The 25,675-nt window shown below is 44.6% G+C and overlaps 1 long non-coding RNA gene across 1 annotated transcript; it reads left to right on the forward strand.

Moving 5' to 3' along the window:
- The first annotated feature begins 4,982 nt into the window (after nucleotides 1-4,982).
- Nucleotides 4,983-8,982, forward strand: LOC119516124. Its single transcript, XR_005213196.1, has 2 exons — nucleotides 4,983-7,460; nucleotides 7,840-8,982. It is a non-coding gene; the product is annotated as an uncharacterized LOC119516124 (long non-coding RNA).
- The last annotated feature ends 16,693 nt before the right edge of the window (nucleotides 8,983-25,675 follow it).

Consider the following 25,675-nt stretch of genomic DNA (forward strand, 5'->3'; position numbering starts at 1 on the left):
GATAATCGAGGGCGCGGGGGTCTTTCTAATATCCCCTTAAATGTCTTTTCTCATCTCCAGGTTCAGCTGGGGGGAGGGGGTGTGGTATTCCTAAATGCGGAAAATTCCCGCTTTGTTCTTCATCCTAGCTTGGAAATGTTTGGGGAGGGGGGTCTTTCCTGTTTTTCAAGGCCAGTGAATTTCCCCCAAATCGTTTGTTTTGCCTTGGTACTAGCCATCCAACATCCCACTCACAACTTCCTGTAACCCCGGAATCCTCCCGGAAGAGCGCTGAGTCCCTTGAAGCGGGATTGTCACAGGGCCCCAAGGGGGTCAAGTTGATTTTGAGTGTTCCAGGCCGGAGGCCGGGAATGATCATCGGAGCCCCCCCGGGCCTCCAGGGTGAGGAAGGTCCAAACCTCGCAGGCTTCCACTGAGTGCCGTTAGGGGCACTTTGGGGGCGGTGGCCAGGCCCGCAAGCCTGAAGTCTGGGTGTGTGCTGGCGCAGCCGGGAGCCGGGGAGGTGGGCCTTGGCGCCCGCCTCTCTCTGTCCTCAGGTCCCCATGGAGTCAATAAAAGCGCCCGCGAAGCCCTGTGTGGCCCTAACCCCAGCGCCCTGAGCGCGCACCCGGCGCGGGGGCAGCTTCGGCAGTCTATCTTCGCCCAATCTACAGCGGGCGGTACAAAACGGCACAATGGGAGAGCTGGGAGCTGGGGATGTTAGAGGCGTGCATATTAAAAAGGGAGAGAAAAGCTTGCAGGGGACAGAGAGAGGGGAAGAGGGAGAAGGGGCCCGCCCCCCCACCACCACCACCACCACTGCACCATTCAGTGCGCTTATCGCGGGCAGTGAATCCCGGAGTCAGGCAGAAGTCTCCTTAGGGTTTTGTTGGGCCTGTCACTGGGTCCCTTTGTCATCCGCGGGCTCCATGCTGGATTCCATATGGCCAGCTGGGCCGAGGGAGCGCGAGGAGGGACCCGCACAAAACCCAAATTGTGTCCGGCTTTCAAACCCTGTATTGTTGTCTGTGAAAGGAAGACGCATTAAAAATTCGTGCTATATCTATTGGAGGGGGGCAGGCTGGAAGAGGGGGAAAAAAGCCACCCCTGTCTTTGATGGCATCAGAGGGCGCTTGCCCCTTCTAGGCCGCGTGACACGCTGTTAGCTGGATCTCTCTCTCTTTCTGACTCTCTCTCGCTCTCTGTCTCTTCTACAGTGGCTCTAAAACTCCGGCGCGGGTCCGTGAACCTGCAGCCATCAGGGTTTGATTCTTTGTGAGCACTTTGCGCGCTCCTGGGCGTCGGCTCTAGCAGCTAGTCTTCTCCCGCCTGGAACCCCGGCGTCGCAGTTGTCGGATAGTGCCCAGACTCGGGAGGTGGTTCGGAGTGCCTGGGGCCTAGGGGATGCTTGGCTCCCCTCCGGCTTCGTGACGCCAAATTAGACGAAAATGCAGTCCTTTTGTTCCCGCCCTGAGGCGCCGCGCACGGAGTTGCTCCTTTGCGCACGCAGGAAAGGCTCTGAGAGTCTGAGACGGACGCACAGGCTTTGGCCCAACTCGGCGTCGGCCGCAGCGGGTTCCGAGGCCACTTCCGCCTGGCCCGGCCCCTCGTTCACCAACCCGGAGCAGCTAAGGGGCGCCCCCTTTCGTTCGAATTACGTGCGGTATCCCACTGGCGTCTCAGGGCTACGGGAAACCTGTACAAAAACTTCCAGTCTTTTCTCCTCCCCATGTTGGAGGGAGGACGAAATTCCTCTTTAATACCTCAATGTCTTCTTCGTTTTTACTTGCAAAGTTCAATAAGAGGGAGATAAAATCAAGGCTTCCAAGAATTTTGCCCATTTTTGCTTCATCCAAAGCGGACCAAGCTTGGGGCAATGGAAGAATTTGGGTGATGCCCATCCCCCAATAGCCGGGTTAAAAAACTCTCATTAAGCAGCCCAAACAATCAGTATGTACCAAAGAAAAGAGCTCACGCCCCGCACTGTGGAAGTAAAAATAGAACCAAGACGTCCCCCATGGGTCAAAGTCGCCCAATCCTTAAGGAGCACTACTGAGATGGCAGAAATTCCAGCTAATACGAAGCTTTGCACCCGCTCTCCCCCTCCCCTTTGTTTTCCCATTTAGTCCTGTTTAGTAGAATTAGATAACTTGATAAGAGTGGGAACCCCCTTCTCAGCTCCCCAACCCTAGCCAGGGAAAGAACTTATTTTCCTTACCTATTGACTGTTGGGCTTAGTTGAGACCTGGTTTGGATCTCTCGAGCCTTTTCAAGAGCCTGGTCATTGAAAAGCTAATCCAATATTTACCGAGCATAAGGACAGTTCTCAGATGTATTTATTAAGGTCCATCACTAAGTGAATTACTTGGACCAAAGACAAAGGCAAGGGGGAGTGGGCGTTGAGACGCACCAAATCCTGCGCGGGTGGGGTCTTCGCCCCCCCCGAACTGTGGAGCCAGGCACGAATTGGTGAGATGCTGAGGCTTTCCTCCCGAGCTTAAGTGGCATGTGGATTAGATATTGTGTTGGGCGATATTTCAGGAAATATGTACTTGTGGCTTCCTGAGAGGCCAGGCGCATGATACTCTAAACTGTGTCGATATATCATCTTTTATCCAGGATCTGCAAATAAACCGCTGATCCCCCCGGCGCATTATAGCCGCGCTATCTCGCCGAGGAAACGATCTGAGTTTTATTGCTTTCACCAGCCCCCCAACTCACACACACACCCTCCCTTCTCCCACCCTGTTTTTTAAATGATCTTTTTTTTTCTCCTCGCGGGGCATCGTTATTAATAAAGAGGCGGATAGGCCTTGGCGCCGCGGTCCGAGCCTCAGGGGGAACGGAGGCGAGTGGTACGCGGGTGGAACCCGGGTGCCCGGGACGCACCTCTCTGGACCTGAGAAACTTGTGTGTCCCGCGGATCGCCGCCGCCAGGAGGCGTCCGAGCTCCGCGCTCCAGCCGCGTCGCCGCCGCGCTGGGCCTTGTCCCCCGGGAGCGCCGGGGAGCAGGTCCAGTTCCCGAAGTTCCAAGCTGCGTTTCCACCCGAGCGCGACCTTTGGTCCGAGCTGGGCGAAGGAGCCGAGAGGAAATCAGCGGCTCCAAACCCGCAGGGTCAGAGCGCATGAGTCGGACCGCGGCGGGAGTCCCAGCACCCGCTCCACCCTTAGTTTGCTGGTGGACTTGCGTCCCGGAAAGTGCGCCATCAACAGAGGACCACCTACACTTGCGGACAAGCCTATGCTTCGATTGAAATTGTTTCCTCGACCTTTTCGCTCCACATCCCGTCCCCGCCCCAGCTTACAGCGCGATTGGGCGGAAGCAACAGCAAACTGGTCCTCTGGTCCAGGCGCGCTCTGGCCGCTGGGAGAGCCCCACGGAGCCACTACAGCGCGTCCGCGTGGTCCTGAGCAGATCCACGAACGCAGGGCGCGGCGTCTGCCTCTTCTGGTGAATGCGGAGTGGGCAGCTCTGTGAGGGTGCGGTGAGTGGGTGCCCAGGTTCCGTGCCAAGGAGTGGTCCAGGGACGATGCCAAGGAGGGATTCTGATTTGGGTCCAGGTTCCGGAAAGCGGAGAGTAGTAAAAAGGACAGCCCCTTACCTTTGCTTGAGCCACTCCTGCTCATCCCAGATGCGCTGCGGGAATCCTGGTGTCTGCCGCAGACAGACCGTGGGCGGGCGGTGCAGTGGCGCCGCCTGGCCACCAGGGGGAGACGCGGCTCTGGGGCTGGGCTCGGGGGTCTGGGCGGAGGAGGCCCGAACCCCCTACCCCAGTTGTGAGCATCCGGGTGACCCCGACCCTGTGTGGAAGCCTCGACTGGCGCACAGAGGTTTCCAAGAAGGGAAGGGGCACCAGAGTGTGAACTGCCTCCACCCCAGACCTGGTGCCTTTCTGAGGGGCTGGTTCTGAGGCAGCGGACTAGAGGCCGAGAGGGTTAAATTCCAGGAATTTGAGAGTTACCAGCGCCGCCCCCACTTTTCCAGGCATAGCTGAAATCTTAGACTTGGTTCCTGTTGGTCCTCAACGCCCGCCAAAATAAAAAGGACCCCAATTCCGCCTTGTTTCGTTGGTCGGTGGGTGCAAGAAGTGGAACTGCCTCCCGTCAAAGCTCCAAAAGTTGATCCCTTTGCTTTCTGAGGCCCGGGGTCCCAACGCCAGCGGGTGGCAGTCAGCTTCGGGAGTCCGCAGTGCCCAAGTCGTCCGCGCGATGGCGCGATTGGATAAGGAAAGACTTGTCCGTCGGCGGCTGTCCGGGGCCACGGAGCGCAGCTCGGACACCTGCAGCGTTTGGGACGTCTCTCCGTGAGCTGTCCCTTACACCAGGGCAGAAAACCCTCCTTTGTTTACAGGTGTGTGTGTATGTGTGTGTGTGTGTCAGTGTTGTCCTTATTTTGGAGGAGGGAAAAATTGTTAAACCTTAATCCCGAAAGAATTAAAAACCTCTGCCCTTGAACTTGGAGCCTGGAGTGTGCTGGAAGAGGCTGAGGGTGTCTATTCCAACCCAGTCCCCGCTTTCCCCCGGTCTTCACGCGGCTAATGCTGACACCCGCCACCACTGTTTTATTGTAACTAACGAATAAGGTAATCCTTACAGGAATCAAATGAGAGCCTTAGATGAAACATCCCACCCCTTAAGGGAGCTGCTTGTTTACACCTCGTTTTCCTTCATTCATAAAATGGTACTAATAAAGCCATAGTCCTCTGACTCCAGCTCCCCTACCTTGACAGACTGATAACAACCACTTGTGCACCTGCCATGTGCTTCTCCTACATCCCCTTATCTGATCCTCTTGCCCAATCTGTCCTTTTACACATGAGGAAACAGTCTCAGAGAAGTTCAGCTCCGTGCGCTTAGGAACAAGGCAGTGTTCTTACAAATAAAGAAGTTCTGGAAGTGTGTGTGTGGGGGGGGTGGGATAGAGTAGGGGGTGCGTTTTACCAGTCTGTCCTATTTCCTGAGAATGGGGGAGGGGGCAGGGACAAAGCCTCCATCCTGTTCTGCAGAAGGCAGCTGGGTGGCAGGCTTCTCCGCGGATCGTGCAGGGCACGCCAGCCCCTTCCAGGAAGGCTGAACACTGGGTGGGTACCTGTGGCCATGCTGGGCCAGCAGGTGTTCCATGAAAATTGAGGGGGAACAGGCCCAGGGTTCTCCAGACGGCCATACTCTGGGCCCTTGCTTTTGGTGACATAAGCAACTCCCCCTTGCCCCAGAATAATAAAGGGTACAGGAAAAATATATTTTCACCTGCCAACTGACCTTTTTCCTTTAATTAGATGATTACCTGATGTGAAGGGCAAATAGTTTAATGGGTTCTTTGGGATATAGTGCTGGTCTCCCTAATTTGAGTGATTTAGAAGAACAAACAAACATTGATGAGGCAATCCTTTTATTTTGCAGTGAGCAGAGTTCAAGAAACATGGAGAAGTCTGGAATTCAATATTAACTTAAAACTGCCTTTCCATGCTCCCTTATCTCTGCTCACCACAAAATAAAAGGATCACCTTATCCATGTCTGTAGAAGAGGCTAAACTGTATAGAATGAGGGTAAAAATGGGAGAAAGATTTATTAGGTAAAGGCAAAGAAATCAGATCTTTGTGTGGGGGAGGTCTGGGTAAGATAAAACCAAGAGAAAACTCAACCTTTTTGAGGTTCTGGAGGGTTAGTCTCTGGTAGAGGATGGGTTCTTGACAGCCTGAACAGGAGGGCACCTTGCAGAAATCTCTAGTCCTCGGCCGATTAGCATAGTCAGCTCCCCCACCCCGAAGAGACATAGCCGGAGTTTCTGTTGCTTTGACCACCCGGAGGGGAAGAAGTTTGGGTTGCTGCAGTAGGCACTGTCAACATGGTACCCACAACCCCCCCAAGGCCCTGTCCTCAGATGTGCCGTGGGCTGCCCTGCTGGCTCCTGCGTGCCTCGGCCTGAAGATCCTTGGGAAATGCTGGGAAGTTAACCACCCTCAACCAATTTCAGGTGGAGTTTGATGGCTAGATGACCCTTCAGGACGCATCTGAGGCAGGTTCTGCATCGCCTCCCAGAGGCCCCGGTGGGACTGACCCCCACTGCCCTCAACGGCGTTCTGCTCAACATGCCCATTCTGGCTTCCTTCCTTTCCCTCTCTTACTCCCCCACTTCCTTGTTGGTACTTCTGGAATCATCTCCCTATAACCACTTGCACGTGAATCCTTGTTTCAAGATCTGCTTCCAGGGGAGACCAAACTTAAGATACTTGAGACCTCACTTCTGCCTTCATCTTGGGCCTGGAGTTGGTCTCTCAGAGGTCACCCAGTGGCTGAATGGCCCATCCCAGTGTCCTCTTCGCCCATGTGTTCCTTGAGAATCTCCACCATTAGCACATCTTTCTGTACTAGTTAGAGTTTCGGGTAGCAAGGAAGCGATGGAGCCAGGCAACTGTGTAACGAGGGGCATGAAGACTAAGCAACAGCTGAGCGGTCACTGACCCCTCACGTCCTGGAACTAGAGCTGGCCTCACATGGGTCCAGAATGAAGGCTCTCGTTCTCTCCGGCCCCAACCCCAAGGCCGGAGACTTGGTCTTTTCCCATCAGAAAGGAGCTCCCAGCTGCTCTGAGTGCAGTTCACATTCCTGTCTCCAAGCAGGGGAATCTGGTTGGATCTGGGAGGTGCCTCCAGCCGGGAGAAGGCCCCTTGGTCAGGCTCTGGATCCAAACCACTGAAAGGCGTCAGCCTACAGGGGTGCTTTAGGCTTGGGCACGCAGGACCCAGGGGCACACAGCACAGACCCAGGGAGTGACAACTGCACCCACGAAGAGCTGCTCTCACTCCTCCAGAGGCTGTGCAGGTGGAGGTGCTTAGAGCCTCGTGGCCTAAACATATTCTACTCTGAATTTCACCCTGCCTTACTGTACCCTGAATCCCACCTCATTCTCTACCTCTCCTGTAGGTTGAGATGGCCACTGTCCCACGTTCTAGTCTGGTGGAATCAGGGTCTTTCTTCCCTCTAGTAAGAGGCAATGATGTCCCTCCAGCCTCCAGTGCACTCTGGGACATCAAGCAGCTGCTCCTAGAGCCATTAGGTGACTCGGCTGCACTTTCTAAAGTCCACCTACCCCGAAGCAAATCCCAGAGAAGCAATACTTTAATTCCTGGTGTCAAAGGTCTTGCAGGACCACGGGGTACCCATGAGAAGGCTGCTCCAAGTCAGGGAGACCGGGTTTCACTGTAATGAGCTGTCGGGTAGAGGTTGGAGTTGGAAATGAAGAGTCTCTAAGCCAGTAGACTCCAGAGCCAAAAGTGTTGTCCATGAATCCTCCCCATGTTTCTTGAGAACCTTTTGCACAGAAGGAAACAGATGGAGGACAGAATACAGCTCCACAGAGGGATGGCGCTCAAAGCAGAAAACGCCAAAGGGAGTAGCCACTGTCAACCTGGCAGGGAGGGCTGGCAGTGCTGGGCAGTCTCCTGGGTTGCTGACTCCCTGATGGCAGATTTATGTGCAGGTGAGTTGCTTTATTCTTGTCTCTCTAGGGCTGGGATGAGAGTTTCTCAAACTTTGAGGTGCAAATGAATCACCTGGGATTTTGAAAAGATGCAGATTCTGATTCAGCAGGCCTGAAATGCTGCCTTTCGAACAAACTCCCAGAGGATGCTAATGTCTCTGGTCCAGGACCACATGTTGGATGGTGAGGGCTTATATTACACCTCCAGATGTCTTACTGGAGATGACCTTTTCTTAAATGAATGATACGAAGCATGCCAGAATGACCGCCACCCACAAAATAAGGGCAGGGAAGCTTGTTTTTTTAGTGGCCAGTGAATAAATAAATAAATCAAGAGCCATGTGAGTAGAAATAATCTAAAATATGTGTTGCCTTTTAGAGCCAGAAGAAGTCTTAGCATTATTTTGCACCAGCTCCCTCTCCAAATTTTCCAGATGAGGAACCTCAGATCCAGAGAGGGAAAGAATTTGCCACAGATCGCACAGCAGATCTTCCCGCTCCCATTTCAACACTCTTTCCACAAAGATACCCTGCTGGAGAGATGGAGCAAGTGCTAAACTTACCTATTTTTAAACTTAAGACCACCTGACTTCAATAAATATTTTAAGACACAAACTACAAGAAGCCTGTTCCAGAAATCAGAAGATGGCTTGTGCCCATGTGCAACCTTGGACAAATTGGTTATTTAAGCTCTCTGAGCCTCTGTTTCCCCACTGGCTAAAAAACATTATAATAAAGGATATACCTGTCCTCCCTAATCCAAAGGGAGTCACAAGGAAGTAATTAATGCACTGAACCATTTGGAAATGGTGGAGCTGAACTCATGGTGGGAATGCCATCACACACATCTTTTCATGGTAAAGGACCTCAGTAAGGCGAGGGAGGTGGTGAGTCAAACATTCAGAGAATGAGCAACGATGGGAGGTGAAAGGCATTGGGGTAGAACAGGAGGAAGCCAGAGGGACAGCCCCAGGTGAGGCTCTGAGGTGAGTTGGGGAATCAAGGGAAAGAACTAGAAAGCCATCCAATGGAGACTTTCTTGGCAATGGAATTATTCCACGTCTGTACTCTAATATGATAGCCACCAGTCATATGTGGTTGTTGGTGCTTGAAGTGTGGCTAGTGTGACTGAGGAACTAGTTTTTAAATTTTTATCTAATTTTTATTAATTTAAATTGAAATAACCACATGTGGCCAGTGGGTACCCTACTAGACAGCACAGGCCTAAGACGACCCCACACGTTGCTTTGCAGCTGTCAAAGGAAAAGTATGTGTCATCCCTTCTCACCTCCCTTTAAAATGCTAATTAGCATCACTGCGGTTAATTACCATTCATAGCTCTTCAGCTGCTCTTATGAAACGTTCAGTTCACCCTGGAACAAATAGCCACAGTGGCAAGGGCTGGGGAATGGGGTGGACTGGGGAAAGTATATTTATCCCTTTGCACACTCTTTCTCTTCTCAATCTGAATGCTTCAGGCTGGATAAAATCCTATAAATAAAAAAGAGAGGCTTTTAAAAAATTGTGAGTCTTGGTTGATTCCTAACTATATATCTGGTGGGGATGGGGCTTGCTCAGAAAGGCTGACTGCTGATCAGCTGGAAGGAGGAACGGGGCCATCTTCCAGAATTAACCTTTTGTGTACCAAGGACCCCTTTGGCATACTGGAAGATCCTATAAAGCCCGTCTCAGAAGAATGAATTTGGGTGGTACAGGAAATTAGACTGAAATATAATTCTACCCCTTGGGGACCAGCAATTACAGATTTTGAAGTCACCCTTGGACAGCGTCATGTTGAGACGATGGAGGGGACACAATCAGAGTGCAACAATGACTCCAAGCAGAACTTGGCTCTTAATGGGGATGTGGGCTGGGTGAGGTGCTGAGAGGTGGGCTGCAGCATTTGCTCCCTTGTTAACCCTTCCCCACTCCCATTTCCCTCCTTTCTATGGGCATAATGACATTTCATAAAATTAGCCATGATATCAGCCACAGGAGAAAATAATTTAACGAGGCAAATTGAAATACCACTCTTGATGCAGATACCCTTTTAAAGTTTACCACCCTGATCCTGTGCAATTAGACAAAGCAATTATGAACACCGTTGTCAGGCACCCTCCCCAGATGGGCTGGTTGAAATGAAAGCCCTCTAATGGGGACTTGGTCATAAGGCTGGAGAGGCAGCCGGGGATGGAGAGGGAGGAGGGGGGGTGGAATAGTGGGGAAAGGGGAGACAGAGAAACAATTATTGCAGCTGGGTTAATTAATCACACGAGGAAAGAGGATAAAAACTCATCTTGCAGCAGTAACCCAGAGAGTTCCAATGCAGAAGGTGTGAAATAAGGATATCCATTCTTACCTGAATCCTTCCTTTTAATGACCGTAAAGTTGGAGGCTCTCGCTGTGATTGAGTTCAACTACATCGTTGAAAAGGAAGAGAAGACAGTGCTAACAGTTAATAAACATCCCCGAATAATAAACTGGTAGTATCAGATCCCACAGGATTGTCTCCATTTTCAGGTTGTTGTTTTTCTTGCTGCTCGCCCAGCATTCATAATATGTACACTTATGCCACAATATATGCTTCATGGATTCTGCTAAAGCTAGTTTTAAAAACAGATTTGTTTCTTTAAAGTTCTACACCACATCAATTTAAAACGTTCTTCAGATTTTGCAAGGCATGCAAGTTATTCAAATAGGATTGATATGCACATTTAAATGCATATTTAGTGATGGTTGGAAGGAGGCTGTTCATAGCTGTCACATATTTAAAACATACTTTTACTTCAAATAGTAACATTTTAGAGCTCTTGGCTGAAAATATTAATAAAGTCTGTTTCTAAAAGGTACCATGGGCTAATAATGCCTCTTAGTAAAAGAAAATAATAAGCTGTACCGTATTATATGCCATTCAGATTTTTGATAAGCATTCAAAAGATGTGCACTTTCTGGGGTAAATAAACAATTTAGAAGCAGTGTTAATAACCACCAGAACTAAAACAGAGATGAAGAAATATGGTATCTCTGAGAAGTAGGGCTAGAAGATTCTAACTTTTCCTTTGGTACTTGCTACACTGCTTGGATGTTTATTTCTACATGCATAATAACTTGAACACTCATAATGGTAATAAATATTAATAACAGTTAAAGGTTTGTCTTTTCAGATAAACAGTTGAGCAGAAGTTAAAAGGCAATACTTTGAAATGTAAAACTCTCAAATTATTCCAAATGATTTTTGCGTGAGTGAAAATTCCTTCCTTTTATATAAGATTTCAGAAAATTAAGGGCATTACCAAGTAAAACCTACCCATCTTTGAAGACTGGATTATTTATTGTTAATAATTTCAAACTCACTAATGACTGCCCTATTATTTAATACACCCTCTGTCTTAGTTTGCTGTTCTGCTGTGACAAATACCACACAGTGGTTTGCCTTAAACAACAAGCATTTATTGGCTCACAGTTTGGGAGGCTAAAAGTCCAAAATCAAGGCATTGGCAAGGCCATGTTTCCTCCCCGAAGTCTGCAGTGTTCTGGTGCTGGCTGGTTGCAATCCGTGGGGCTCCTCGGCTTGCATCTCTGCCTCTGCCACTTGGTGCTCTCTTCTCTTATGTCTGCTCTTCCAGTTTCCGCTGACTTCCGCTCCTCCCTGTGGCTTCCTCTGACTTCTGGCTTCTGGTTTGGCCACAGCTTAGCTCAAAATAACACCTTCGAAAGGTCCTGTTTGCACATGAGTTCACACCCACAGGAACACTGATTGAGATTAAGAACACGTCTTTTGTTGGGGCACATAATTCAACCTACCACACCCTCCAAAAATTCTAATACTGTTTAGATAAAACTCAAAGAGATGCACCCCTTTCTTCTTGTAATGGGTACCATCCTTTCTGTTTGTTTGTTCATAAAACCAGGAAGTGATTCTCAGCTTGCTGAAAGCAAAACAGCACCCCGTCCTCCCTCTCCACTGGCTGCCCACTTGGCTTTCCCGGATGCCCTCAGCCATGCACCACTGTCTTCAGGCACACAAGCCTGATGTTATATTTCACTCCTTGTCCCTCCCTCCCCACATTCATAGTGCTCAGGTCAGTTTTTCACTTCATTCCACTCCCACCACAGTGGTCCAGGCCTTTATCATTGCAATGAGAAGGTGAGAGCTACCTGACAACCCCACTCCCAGTACCAAATGTGTGCAAAGCACCAGAACACCACCTGGCTGCCAGGGCCGTTTGATACATGGCCCTTTCCCTTATTATCATTATAATCACTGCCATCATCATTTGAATGTTGCATACCAGTTAAAAATCCCAGGTCTGTGACCAGTTAACACAAGTGTGCCGGTTTGAATGTATTATGTCCCCTAAAACGCCATTATCTTTGATGTAATCTGGTGTGAGCAGACATACCAGTGTTGATTAGATTGTAATTCTTTGAGTGTTCCCATGGAGATGTGACCCACCCAACTGTGGATGATGACTCTGATTGGATAATTTCCATAGAGGTGTGGTCCCACCCATTCAGTTTGGGCCTTGATTAGTTTACTGGAGCACTATATAAGCTCAGACAGAAGGAGCAAGTTTGCTACAGCCAAGAGGGACTCTTTGAAGAATGCACAGAAGCTGAGAGAGTAGCTGCAGATGAAAGACAGTTTGAAGACGGCCATTGAAAGCAGACTCTTGCTCCAGGGAAGCTTAGAGAGGACAAACACCCCAAGAGCAACTAAGAGTGACATTTTTGAGGAACTGCAGCCTAGAGAGGAATGTCCAGGGAGAAAGCCATTTTGAAACCAGAACTTTGGAGAATATGCCAACCATGTGCCTTCCCAGCTAACAGAGGTTTTCTGGACACCATTGGCCATCCTCCAGTGAAGGTACCCGATTGTTGATGTGTTACCTTGGACACTTTATGGCCTTAAAACTGTAACTTTGTAACCAAATAAACCCCCGTTTATAAAAGCTGATCCATTTCTGGTGTTCTGCATTCCAGCAGCATTAACAAACTAGGACAAGTTTTAATGAAATTTACTTTTGTGACCTTGATAAGACTATGCTACTCAAAATCTCAACTCTCCCTTTTCGTATCTATAAAATGGGGACAATAGAAACTTAGTCCCTAGGGACACTGGGTGGATTAAATGGGATTATGAATATTAGCTGCTTTTATTAGCAACACCTACCAGTTAGTGTTCTTGTCTTAGTTTTTTATTTTTTTCCCTCAGTCCTGACTGTTTCTACATATTGCTTCAAATAAATCTTTCTAATAAAATTTTATTTGTTCTTACTTTAAAAAGTTGACTGGCTTCTCACCATCCATGTAATAAAATACCATATTTTTTTTTGGTTTGGCCAGGGAGGCCTTCCCACTTGGATGCCCACCCATTTTTCATCCAGTCCCCCTACTACTTGCCTTCTGCCCTAGCCCCAGACATTCTTTCCTCTACCCTAAAATTCAGCACCTCTTTCCTGCCCTGATGCCTATGCTTCTAGATTTTATTTTGGTTGACAGTGGGTTTAGTCCTTTGCATTCATCCTACTCCTCAGCTAGGCTGGCAGTGGCTTCAGGGTGCTACTCCTGATAGGGACTCAATCAATGTTTGCTGTTGCTACTGAAAAAAAAAAAAAATGGGGAAATGCTATTAAACCCACAAAGCATGGCATAAACTGAAGCTGTCAATTATAGTGTAACCTTTACATAGATTATTAGTCATCGCCATGATGAAAGAACTCTGAAGTGCATCAACCGTGAATCCAGAATTCTTCCAGGTTATCTATCTTTCTTCCTGGCATTTTTCACCTAATGAATCTTAGATGTTTGGCCTATGAATGCTCCCATTTAATATGAATCCAAATGAGAGAAAACACTAGGGAAAAAAAAGTTTTAAAAGCCCTGGATCAACTTTGTAAAGAGCAGAGGAGTTTCTCAAGGAATAAAAACTCACACTTTTTCCATCCTCCCCTCATGCCAGTACCTCAGTGAATCATGAAACCTCTTAACTGAAGAAAACACCATTAGGTTTCCTACTATGCTTCCAAAAGTCAGGATTTGGGATAATATAGGACAAGTTGCCAGTTTGGACAAATATAAAGTTCTTTCCACTCAGCTACAGTTAAATTTTGCAATATATTCAGTGCATCTTTTTACTTTCACTGAATTAAAAAATGATACATTACATCATCAGGCAAAGTTTATTTTTTTGGTATTTCAATTTGTTCTATAAGGTGGAAAGAATCAGTTTTAAAAAGCTCATTATCATAATTCATTTTTTGAAGCAAGAATCCTACAATTTTACAACTTTATGTCTGCCAGGCCTATGAAACCTGCCAAAGCAACTACTTGTATTTGAAGACTTCCTGTTGAGAAGGACACCTTTTTATTCTTTTTTTTTTTTAATTTTTTTTGAAATTATTTTAGAATTTATGAGAGTTTCAAAAATGTTTCAGAGAGTTCCTTCCTATCTATCCCTCACCCAGATTTCTCTGTTAACATCTTACATAGCTATGGTATGATGATCAAAACCAGGAAATTAAGATTGGTACAATACTCCTGAGTAAAGACTTTCTTTGTTTTCATCAGATCCTTTTTATGGTCCCAAATCCAAGCCAGGATCCCACTTTCCATATAGTTGTCATGTCTCCTTAGTCTTCCCTAATCTGTGACAGTTCCTAGTCTTTCCTTGTCTTTTATGACCTCAATACTTTTAAAGAGTACTGGTTGGTTACTTTGTAAATTGTCTTTCGATTTGGATTTGTCTGACATTTTCTCATGATTGAGATTGAAATTGTGTATTTTGGGCAGGAATTCTACAGAAGTGATGTTGGGTTCTTCTCAGTATCTGGGGTATATTATGTTAATATGTCTTATTAATAGAGATGTTAACCTTGGTCACTTAGCTAAGGAAGGGTCTGCCTGGTTTCTCCAGGGTAAGGTTACTGCTTTTGCCTTTGTAATTAACAAATATCTTGGGGAAGATATTTAGACTATGCAAATATCCTGTTGCTCTTCAAACTTTTGCCCACGGATTTTAGCATCCATCAATGGACCATGCCTGCAGCCATATTACTGTGATGTTGGCTGTGCCAGTTTGTATATATTATGCCCCCAAGAAAAAGCCTTATTCTTTCATGCTGTCTTGTGGGGCAGATTGAGTAATTGTTTTGATTAGGGTGTGACCTCTTGATTGGATGTTTCCATGGAGATTTGACCCTGCCCATTCAGGGTAGGTCCTGATTAGATTACTGGAGTCCTTTGAATGGAGCTTGTACAGAGAGCAGAGAGAGGAAGATGCCCCGGGATATGCTAAGCCAGGAAACACAGATGTTAGAGGCTTGGAAGCCAACAGAGTTGCTTGCTGACTCTTTGAGATGCTGGCCCAGAGTTTGCTCAGGAGAAGCTAAGAGAGGACAAACACCCCAACGGCAGCTGAGAGAGACTTTTGGAGAGACACTTGGGGGCTAATGCTTAGAAATTCTTGGAGACGCAGACAGAAGGATGTTTGGAGATGCTAAGCTAAGAGAAACCCAGCGACATTTTGGAGAAAGTCATTTTGAAACCAGAACCCCAGAGCAAGGAATCAGCAGGCGCCAGCCACATGCCTTCCCAGCTAACAGAGGATTTCTAGACACTATCAGCTGTTCTTCAGTGAAAATATACTCTTGTCGAAGCCTTAGTCTGGACTCGTCTATGGCCTTAGAACTGTGACTTTGTAACCAAATAAATGCCCTTTATAAAAGTCGATCCATTTCTGGTATTTTGCATAATGTCAGCATTAGCAAACCAGAATATTGGCCTAATGTGATTCTGTGTTTCTCTCATTCAGAAGGACACTTTTGAATAGATCTGCAGGTCTTTCAAAATGGGGTTCCTGTACTTGACAATTTCTTCCTAAGAGTAATATCCAAAGATATTCATCTTAAGAGCTATCCATAGGGTATTTACTCCCCTCCCCTTGCCTCAATGATTGCTCACAGTTGATGTTTGGTCTGGTCAAATCAAACATTAAAGGCAACTTCAAATATGAAATGTTGAAAAATGATGTCATGAACATTGAGAGAAGGGAAAGAAGGAAGAGGAAAGATTGATACTGAGCAACCAGTCAGGATCCACACCTCTCCTCCCCATTTTTATACACTTTTTGGAAGCAGCCACTTTTTTAAAAATTCAGTTTTATTGAGATATATTCATATACCACACAATCATCCATTGTGTACAATCAGCTGTTCACAGTACCATCATATAGTTGTGCTGTCATTACCCAATCTATTTTTTGAATATTTTCCTTGTACCAGAAAAAGTAAAAATAAGAATAAAAAATAAAAGTAAAAAAGAACACCCAAATCACCCCCCACCCTATTTTTCATTTAGTTTTTATCCCCATTTTTCTCCTCATCCATCCATACACTGGATAAAGGGAGTGTGATCCACAAGGTTTTCACAACCACACTGTCACCCTTGTAAGCTACATTGTTATACAATCATCTTCAAGAGACAAGGCTACTGGGTTGGAGTTTGGTAGTTTCAGGTATTTACTTCTAGCTCTTCCAATATATTAAAACCTAAAAAGTGTTGTCTATATAGTGCATAAGACTACCCACCAGAGCAACCTCTCGACTCCATTTGAAATCTCTCAGCCACCAAAACTTTATTTTGTTTCATTTTGCATCCCCCTTTTGGCCAAGAAGATGTTCTCAATCCCACGATGCTGGGTCCATATTCATTCCTGGGAGTCATATCCTGCATTGCCAGGGAGATTTACACCCCTGGGAGTCAGGTCCCACGTAGGGAGGAGGGCAGTGAGTTCACCTGCCAAGGTGGCTTAGCTAGAGAGAGAGAGGGCCACATCTGAGCAACAAAGAGACACTCAGGGGGAAACTCTTAGGCACAATTATAAGCAGGTTTAGCTTCTCCTTTGCAGGAATGAAGGAAACAGGCATTTTTAATAGGAGATACATTTAAAATGTGCTGTTTGTATCTCTATCTGTGGGAGTTTATTTTAGTGTTCATTAACTGGAATCTTCTTCTAAACATGATAGCAGTTGTCCTCAAAGCAACTAAGAACATGCCAGGATGGCTCTGAATATCCATGTTCAATATGAGTACTGTATTCTTTGGTTGATTTCCCAGAAAAATATATGATCAAGGGGTGACTGTTGTTTGCCCAGGAGATGGGGGATTCAGTGATCTTCCACCCAAAATTACAAAAGGCTTAGATAAAAAACTTGTTATGAAAGGACTGAGGCTGCCTGGGAGCTATGAGTTTCTCAGACCCTGCAGGGCTGGTGAAGGCAGCTTTGATTTTCATAAGACATTGAAACACATACAGACTGAGAAAAGGGTTGTTGAAAACATTGTCTGCAAAGACAAACAACAGAATGGGAGAAAATAGTTTGAGACCATGTATCTGATAAGGATTTAATATCCAGAATAGATAAAGAGCTCCTGCAACTCAACAACAAGAAGACAAACAGCCCAATTTAAAAATGGGGAAAAGGCTTGAATAGACACTTCTCCAAAAATATATAAATGGTCAATAAGCACATGAAAAGAAGCTCAACATCATTTGTCATTAGGGAAATGCAAATCAAAACCACAATGAGATACCACCTCACATTCACTAGAATGGCTTTTCCTTAAAAACTGGAAAATAAGAATTGCTGACAAGGATATGGAGAAATAGGAAACTTAGTACATCATTAGTGAGAATGTATAATGGAGCAGCTGATATGGAATATGGTTTGGCTGTTCCTCAAAAAATTAATCATAGAAATACCATATTGCCAAGCAACCCCACTTCTAGGTATATACCCAAATAATTGAAAGCAGGGACTGGGACAGATATTTGTACACCGGTGTTCATAGCTGTATTATTCATTATAGCTAAAAGGTGGAAGCAACTCAAATGTCCATCAGCAGATGAATGGATAAACAAAATGTGGTATATATATCCAGTGAAATACAACACAGCCTTAAAAACAAATGGATTTCTGATACATGCTACAACATGGATGAACCCTGAAAGCATCATGTTGAGTGAAATAAGTTAGACTCAAGGACAGATATTGCACAATTCCACTTATATGAAAAAGCTAGAATATGAGAATTCATATGTACAGGAAGCAAAGTTTAGGTTACCAGGGGTGGGGAACAGGAGTTAATGCATAATGGATGCAGGGTTTCTGTTTGGGGTGAAGGGAAAATTCTGGCAATGATGGTGGTAAGAGTAGCACAACATTGTGAATGTGATGAATCCCACTGAATTGTATGCTTGGAAGTGGTTGAGCTGGGAAAGTTTGTATTATATATGTGTTTCCACAGTTAAAAAGAAATAAGAGCAACTAAAGAGACGACAATTAAATGCAATACATGATCCTCAACTGAACCTAATAATCGAGGACAAAAGGCCCAAAGGACATTATTGGGAAATGATTTAAAAGTGGAATAGAGACTGTAAGCTTAATATCGATGTTAAATTTCTTGAATAGTAATTAAGGTGGTCACATAAGTGAATGTCCTTGGTAAGAAATTCACATGAAAGTATATTAAGTGTTCAAGGAGCATGATGCATACAACCTACTCTCAAATGTTTAGAAAATAAATAGATAGAAGGAAAAGAAAAGAAAAGAAAAAAAAAAAAAGAAAGATGGATAGAGTGATGTGGCCATGTGGCAAAATGTTAAATGTTGGTGGATATGGGTATTTTATCTGGTTGGGGGCGGGGTATGTTGAAGTTCTCTGTATGAGTTTTGTTTTATTTTTGCAACTGTCCTGTAACTTTGAAATTATTTCAAAATAAAAAAGTTAAAAAAAAACATCTGCCCAGCCCAATGTCTTGATTCTGTTGAAATCCAATGCCTTGATTCTGTTGTAATCCTCTTGCTATCAGTTGTCCTTACCTGGCTAGGAGAGTTCTTGATCCTGAAGAAAGGAAGTGATATGGGTGCTGATATAACTTCTGGCATTGTCTGTGTAATTTTTATAATGAGGGATGGTAAAATCACAAGTCAATTTTAGATGACAACTGCTCATCACTCCCTAGAAGAAAAGAAATTTTAGTAATCATGGTCCATATTTGCAGAGTATTTACTATTTTCATACACTGGCCCAACTGCTTTATATGTATTAATTCATTTAATCCTCACAACATCCCTGTGTAGTAGGTACCACTTAGTGCGCCCATTTTTATAGAAGGGAAAACCACATCATGGAAAAGTTACTTGTCTGAAATTACACAATAAGTGGGTTTCAAATTCACACTGTTTGGAGTCAGAACTGGTATCTTAACCTTCATGCTCTACTGGCCATGAGAAAAATGGCTCAGGCAGTATCAAATTTGATACAGGGAGTATCAAATAAAAGGCAATATTACCTTTTACAACATGCAATGTTAGTGCAGATGCTTAGAAAAATTCCCACCAGAGGCCATGTACCAATCTACAGGCCCATCTTAGCTGTCACGATCATGTTTCATAGCTGTCATGCATGGCCATCATGGGTGTGTGGCTCCTCTGGGCCACATTGAAGGTATGAAGCAAAGGTGCATCTTCCTACCTGAGGGCAGGCTCACCTGAGACCCAACACCCTTTCCACCTGCCTTCCACTGGGAGAGATGTGGGGATCAGAAAGGACACACTTGCCATCAGCCCTCTATATCCAGGCTGGCTCAGGTGAAGCTGATCTCAGCTAACATGAAGGCTGTCTTGATGAAAAGTAAGCCCAAAGCAGGCAAAAGGTCTTTCAGTACAATCATACCTGAGTATACATGTATATGTATGTGTATGTGTATGTGTATGTGTATATGTATATGTATATGTATGTGTGTATGTGTGTGTGTATGAGTCGTTCAAAGTAATGCAACTAGAAGTAGTATGTTTTCTTTATGAAGTAAAGAGTAGAGTCTTCGGAAGAAATGCATGGCTCCTGGCTGTGGCTAGGTGTTTTCTCCTAGGTGAATTCCGGGGAAAGCAGCTACAGCATGGCTGTCAGGGAGTCCAAATGGGAAGGGAAATTCCTCCAGCATTCCCACCGCCCCTGGGCCAACATCCAAATTGCCCTCACCCCCTGGAGTATTGGAGTCCTGGGCAAGCAAACCCCATTAACATCCTGCTGATGGAGGCGGCCCCAGAGTTTGCAAGAAAGGAAGAATTGAAACCGGAGACGACTATTCTTCTACTAAGAGGCAAGTTTCCTAAGGGAGGGTTTGAGAGGGAGGAGGGGGGATTAAAAAGCGGCAGTTAGAGGAGGGAGACGGGATGGGGGAGATGGTAGAGCTGCTCTGCTTTACCTTTCAAAGGGTTACATGCAAATATCACCTAGATTTCCACTTCTGTTTCTTTCAAATTTTTTATCTCACTGGAATAGCAACTTTCTGAGGTATCAGATAGAAAGCATTTCATTGCATTAAATTATACTGAAATGTAAGAAACTGCTGAACTCAATCTCCTAGAGACCATGGCATTTCGGAAGGAGGATGAAGGGTCTCTATTTAGTTGTAGTCTAGGCAGGGTAATAAGTGAAGAACATGTATATGATGTGTAGACAGTTATGGGCAGAATATTCCACCACAGAAACACCAATTCTATGCAAGAACCTGTCCCCAGGCTCGAGCTCCATACCTGTAGCTGTTACTGCTTTTCATTTCACACTCATCCGCATTAACTCTGGTCTCTTTGCACTGCTTCTCAGGACACAGGGACACTAGGAGCTTCTGGGTTTGTGTTTGGAGGGGTGGGGCAGGGCAGCACAGTGACATTCTTTGTATGAATGACCAATTTCTAGGTCAGGTATTCTGGTTATCAATTACTGCATAACAACCTATCCCCAAATTTAGTGGCATAAAACCCTATTTTATTATGCTCACATATTCTTTGGTCAGTGTTCTAGTTTGCTAATGCTGCCAGAATGCAAAACACCAGAAATGGATTGGCTTTTATAAAAGGGGGGTTATTTGGTTACACAGTTACAGTCTTAAGGTCATAAAGTGTCCATCAACAAAGGGTAGCTTCACTGGAGGATGGCCAGTGGTATCCAGAAAATCTCTGTTAGCTGCGAAGGCATGTGGCTGGCATCTGCACCAAAGTTCTTGTTTCAAAATGGCTTTCTCCCAGGATGTTCCTGTCTAGGCTGCAATTCCTCAAAACTATCACTCTAAGTTGCTCTTGGGGTGTTTGTCCTTTCTTGGCTTCTCCGGAGCAAGAGTCTGCTTTCAATGGCCGTCTTCAAACTGTCTTTCATCTGCAGCTACTCTTTCAGCTTCTGTGCATTCTTCAAAGTGTCCCTCTTGGCTGTAGCAACTTGCTCCTTCTGTCTGATCTTATATAGTGCTCCAGTAATTTAATTCAGATCCACCCTGAATGGGCAGGTCAACACCTCCATGGGAATTATCCAATCAGAGTCATCACCCACAGTTGGGTGGGGCACATCTCCATGGAAACACTCAAAGAATTACAATCTAATTAACACTGATAGGTCTGCCCACACAAGATTACATCAAAGATAATGGCGTTTGAGGGGACATAATACATTCAAACTGGCACAGTCAAGTATTCGGAAAGGGCACAACTGGGACAGCCCATTGTAGCTCCTCAGTGTATGGGGACTCTGATAGTATGAACTGGGGGCTGAAACCACCGGTGCTGGAGGATCCACTTCCAAGATGGCTTCTTCACCCCCTTGTCTGGGGCCTAGGCTAGGATGGCTGAAGGATGGGCTCAGTGGGGACTGTTGCCCAGAATGCCTACAAATGCTCTCTCCAACATGATAGCCTCAGAGTACCTGAACTTTTTACATGGCTTTATAGAGTTCTAAGAACAAGTGTTTCCTGGGGGAAAGGCAGAAGCTTTTTGACTTGTTATGACCTAGCCTTGTAGATCACATAGCATTATTTCTGCCATGCGCTGCCGGTCTGAGCAATCACAGAGTCTATCCAGCGTCAACAGGGAGAAAAGATAGGCCCCACTTCTTGAAGGAAGGAGCATCAAATAATTTATGGCCATATTTTATTGCTGCTACAGTGGTGCAGTTTTTTTTTTTTTTTAAACCAGCGAGTGCTCTGCCACCTTCTCATGAGAGTTTTCCAGGAAGCCATTTAAACTGTTGCACATGGTTCTTAAACTGTAGGGTATATAAGAATCCACTGGCAGAGCTTGTGCCCAGAGTCCATCCTTAAAGATTCTTACTGGTCTGCTTATCACCCATAATCCCCACCCATGCCATTCTCATACTTCTGTTTATTATTAGTTATTACTTTTTTATTGGACCCTTTTTCTATTCTTAACTGATTTGAAAGTTATACAAGCTATTTCTATTGTTGCAATATTTAGTGAAATCCTTGAAATTTTACCTTGCACATTTACCTTAAGAAACTAACAGTATCTTAACATTCCTCCTGATTAATACGTTAGAATATTTAACTCTGATCACCCATTTCTCAACTTAAATGTTACTGTTGCATATTTTAGCGCTATATATTTTGAGTTTCAAACTTTTCACAGACACTGTTAGTGCCCTGCCACATCTCCCTAGTCCATCCTGGAAGCCACTTGCAGCTTTGGCGGACAGGATTTACACACACTGATGGCTTCCTGCTGTGAGCATCTGCATGCCTCTTCTGGGAGTTTTCACTTGTTGCAGGAGCAGGCTCCACCTACAGCAGTCCCAAAGAGTTGACAACAAAGAGCAATCCTCAGCCAATGAGGGAAAGAAGTTGGTGGATAAATACCCCGGCTTCTTCACTCATTGGTGAGGAAATTCTGAGGTACAAACAGACTTTCAGAGGATCCCCAACAGGATCAAGTTCCAGTTTTCCAGCAGTTACTTGCTTACTGAGATGTACCTTCCATTGCCTTTCTTCCCCTCCCTGTCTCACTTCCCCACACCATTATGCTTCCTGGCATCACATTCTAAATAAATGATTTGCACCCAATTGTTTATCTCAGGGTCTTCTTTTGGAGGAATCTGAACCAAGATAGACCCCACAAATTAGATTTTTTTTTTATAATTTTATGAAGAACAAGCTTTAGACATATCGTACTTACTATTTTCTTTGTTCATCATTCCTTCTTTTTTCTCTGATTTTCTGGGATCATTTTTCTTTTTAAATAATATCCTTTAGAAGTTTCTTCATCGTAAACTCTCTGGAGTTTCTGTGTGAAAGTGTCTTTATTTCACAAAAATTCTTGAAGGATATTTTTGCTGGGTATAGAATTCTAGGTTGGCATGTTATTCTGGCTTCCATTGTTAAGCGGTCGAGAAATCTACTGTAACTCTAATTTCCATTACTTTGTAGGTGACTTAATTTTTTCTCTTTGGCTACTTTTAAGATCTCTTGATCATTGGGATTCTTCAGTTCTACTATCATGGGCTTAAATGTGTTTTCTCTTTTACTTATCTTGGTAAGTAATAGTTGTATTCTCTGTACCTGTGGATTGATAGTTCTCATCAGTTCTAGAAAATTCTCAACCACTATCTCTTTTTTTTTTCTTATCTTCATTTTATTGAGATATATTCACATACCACGCAGTCATACAAAACAAATTGTACTTTCGATTGTTCACAGTACCATTACATAGTTGTACATTCATCACCTAAATCAATCCCTGACACCTTCATTAGCACACACACAAAAATAACAAGAATAATAATTAGAGTGAAAAAGAGCAATTGAAGTAAAAAAGAACACTGGGTACCTTTGTCTGTTTGTTTCCTTCCCCTATTTTTCTACTCATCCATCCATAAACTAGACAAAGTGGAGTGTGGTCCTTATGGCTTTCCCAATCCCATTGTCATCCCTCATAAGCTACATTTTTATACAACTGTCTTCGAGATTCATGGGTTCTGGGTTGTAGTTTGATAGTTTCAGGTATCCACCACCAGCTACCCCAATTCTTTAGAACCTAAAAAGGGTTGTCTAAAGTGTGCGTAAGAGTGCCCACCAGAGTGACCTCTCGGCTCCTTTTGGAATCTCTCTGCTACTGAAGCTTATTTCATTTCCTTTCACATCCCCCTTTTGGTCAAGAAGATGTTCTCCGTCCCACGATGCCAGGTCTACATTCCTCCCCGGGAGTCATATTCCACGTTACCAGGGAGATTCACTCCCCTGAGTGTCTGATCCCACGTAGGGGGGAGGACAGTGATTTCACCTTTCAAGTTGGCTTAGCTAGAGAGAGAGGGCCACATCTGAGCAACAAAGAGGCATTCGGGAGGAGGCTCTTAGGCACAATTATAGGGAGGCCTAGCCTCTCCTTTGCAGCAACTGTCTTCCCAAGGGTAAAACCTACGGTAGAGGGCTCAACCCATCAAACCACCAGTCCCTATGTCTGTGGTCATGTTAGCAACCATCGAGGTGGGGTAGGTGAATACCCCTGCATTCTTCACAGGCTCCTCAAGGGAGCACTACATCTTTTTTTCCTTGTTTTTTTTTTTTTTTTCTTTTTTTTAACTTTCCCTTCTTTTTTAAATCAACTGTATGAAAAAAAAGTTAAAAAGAAAACAAACATACAATAAAAGAACATTTCAAAGAGACCATAACAAGTGAGTAAGAAAAAGACAACTAACCTAAGATAACTGCTTAACTTCCAACATGTTCCTACTTTATCCCAAGAAAGTTACCTAATATAGAAACATTTCTGTGAACTTGTTCCTACTATATCCATCAGAAATTAACAGACCGTAGTCATTCCTGGGCATCCCCAGAACGTTAAATGGCTTATCTGTTCTTCTTGGATTATTGTTCCCCCTTACTTAATTGCTCTCCATTGCTAGTTCCCCTACATTCTACATTATAAACCATTTGTTTTACATTTTTCAAAGTTCACATTAGTGGTAGCATATAATATTTCTCTTTTTGTGCCTGGCTTATTTCGCTCAGCATTATGTCTTCAAGGTTCATCCATGTTGTCATATGTTTCACGAGATCGTTCCTTCTTACTGCCGCGTAGTATTCCATCGTGTGCATATACCACATTTTATTTATCCACTCATCTGCTGAAGGACATTTGGGTTGTTTCCATCTCTTGGCAATTGTGAATAATGCTGCTATGAACATTGGCGTGCAGATAACTGTTCGTGTCACTGCTTTCCGAACTTCCGGGTATATACCGAGAAGTGCAATCGCTGGATCGAATGGTAACTCTATATCTAGTTTTCTAAGGAACTGCCACACTGACTTCCAGAGTGGCTGAACCATTATACAGTCCCACCAACAATGAATAAGAGTTCCAATTTCTCCACATCCCCTCCAGCATTTGTAGTTTCCTGTTTGTTTAATGGCTGCCATTCTAATCAGTGTTAGATGATATCTCATTGTGGTCTTAATTTGCATCTCTCTAATAGCTAGTGAAGCTGAACATTTTTTCATGTGTTTCTTGGCCATTTGTATTTCCTCTTCAGAGAACTGTCTTTTCATATCTTTTGCCCATTTTATAACTGGGCTGTCTGTACTATTGTCATTGAGTTGTAGGATTTCTTTATATATGCAAGATATCAGTCTTTTGTCAGATACATGGTTTCCAAAAATTTTTTCCCATTGAGTTGGCTGCCTCTTCACCTTTTTGAGAAATTCCTTTGAGGTGCAGAAACTTCTAAGCATGAGGAGTTCCCATTTATCTATTTTTTCTTTTGTTGCTTGTGCTTTGGGTGTAAAGTCTAGGAAGTGGCCGCCTAATACAAGGTCTTGAAGATGTTTTCCTACATTATCTTCTAGGAGTTTTATGGTACTTTCTTTTATATTGAGATCTTTGGTCCATTTTGAGTTAATTTTTGTGTAGGGTGTGAGGTAGGGGTCCTCTTTCATTCTTTTGGATATGGATATCCAAGTCTCCCAGCCCCATTTGTTGAAAAGACCATTATGACTCAGTTCAGTGACTTTGGGGGCCTTATCAAAGATCAGTCGGCCATAGATCTGAGGGTCTATCTCTGAATTCCCAATTCGATTCCATTGATCTATATGTCTATCTTTGTGCCAGTACCATGCTGTTTTGGCAACTGTGGCTTTATAATAAGCTTCAAAGTCAGGGAGTGTAAGTCCTCCCACTCCGTTTTTCTTTTTTAGAGTGTCTTTAGCAATTCGAGGCATCTTCCCTTTCCAAATAAATTTGATAACTAGCTTTTCCAAGTCTGCAAAGTAGGTTGTTGGAATTTTGATTGGGATTGCATTGAATCTGTAGATGAGTTTGGGTAGAATTGACATCTTAATGACATTTAGCCTTCCTATCCATGAACATGGA

Source organism: Choloepus didactylus, chromosome 19 (genome assembly GCF_015220235.1).
Source record: "Choloepus didactylus isolate mChoDid1 chromosome 19, mChoDid1.pri, whole genome shotgun sequence".
In the NCBI taxonomy this organism is placed as follows: domain Eukaryota; kingdom Metazoa; phylum Chordata; class Mammalia; order Pilosa; family Megalonychidae; genus Choloepus; species Choloepus didactylus.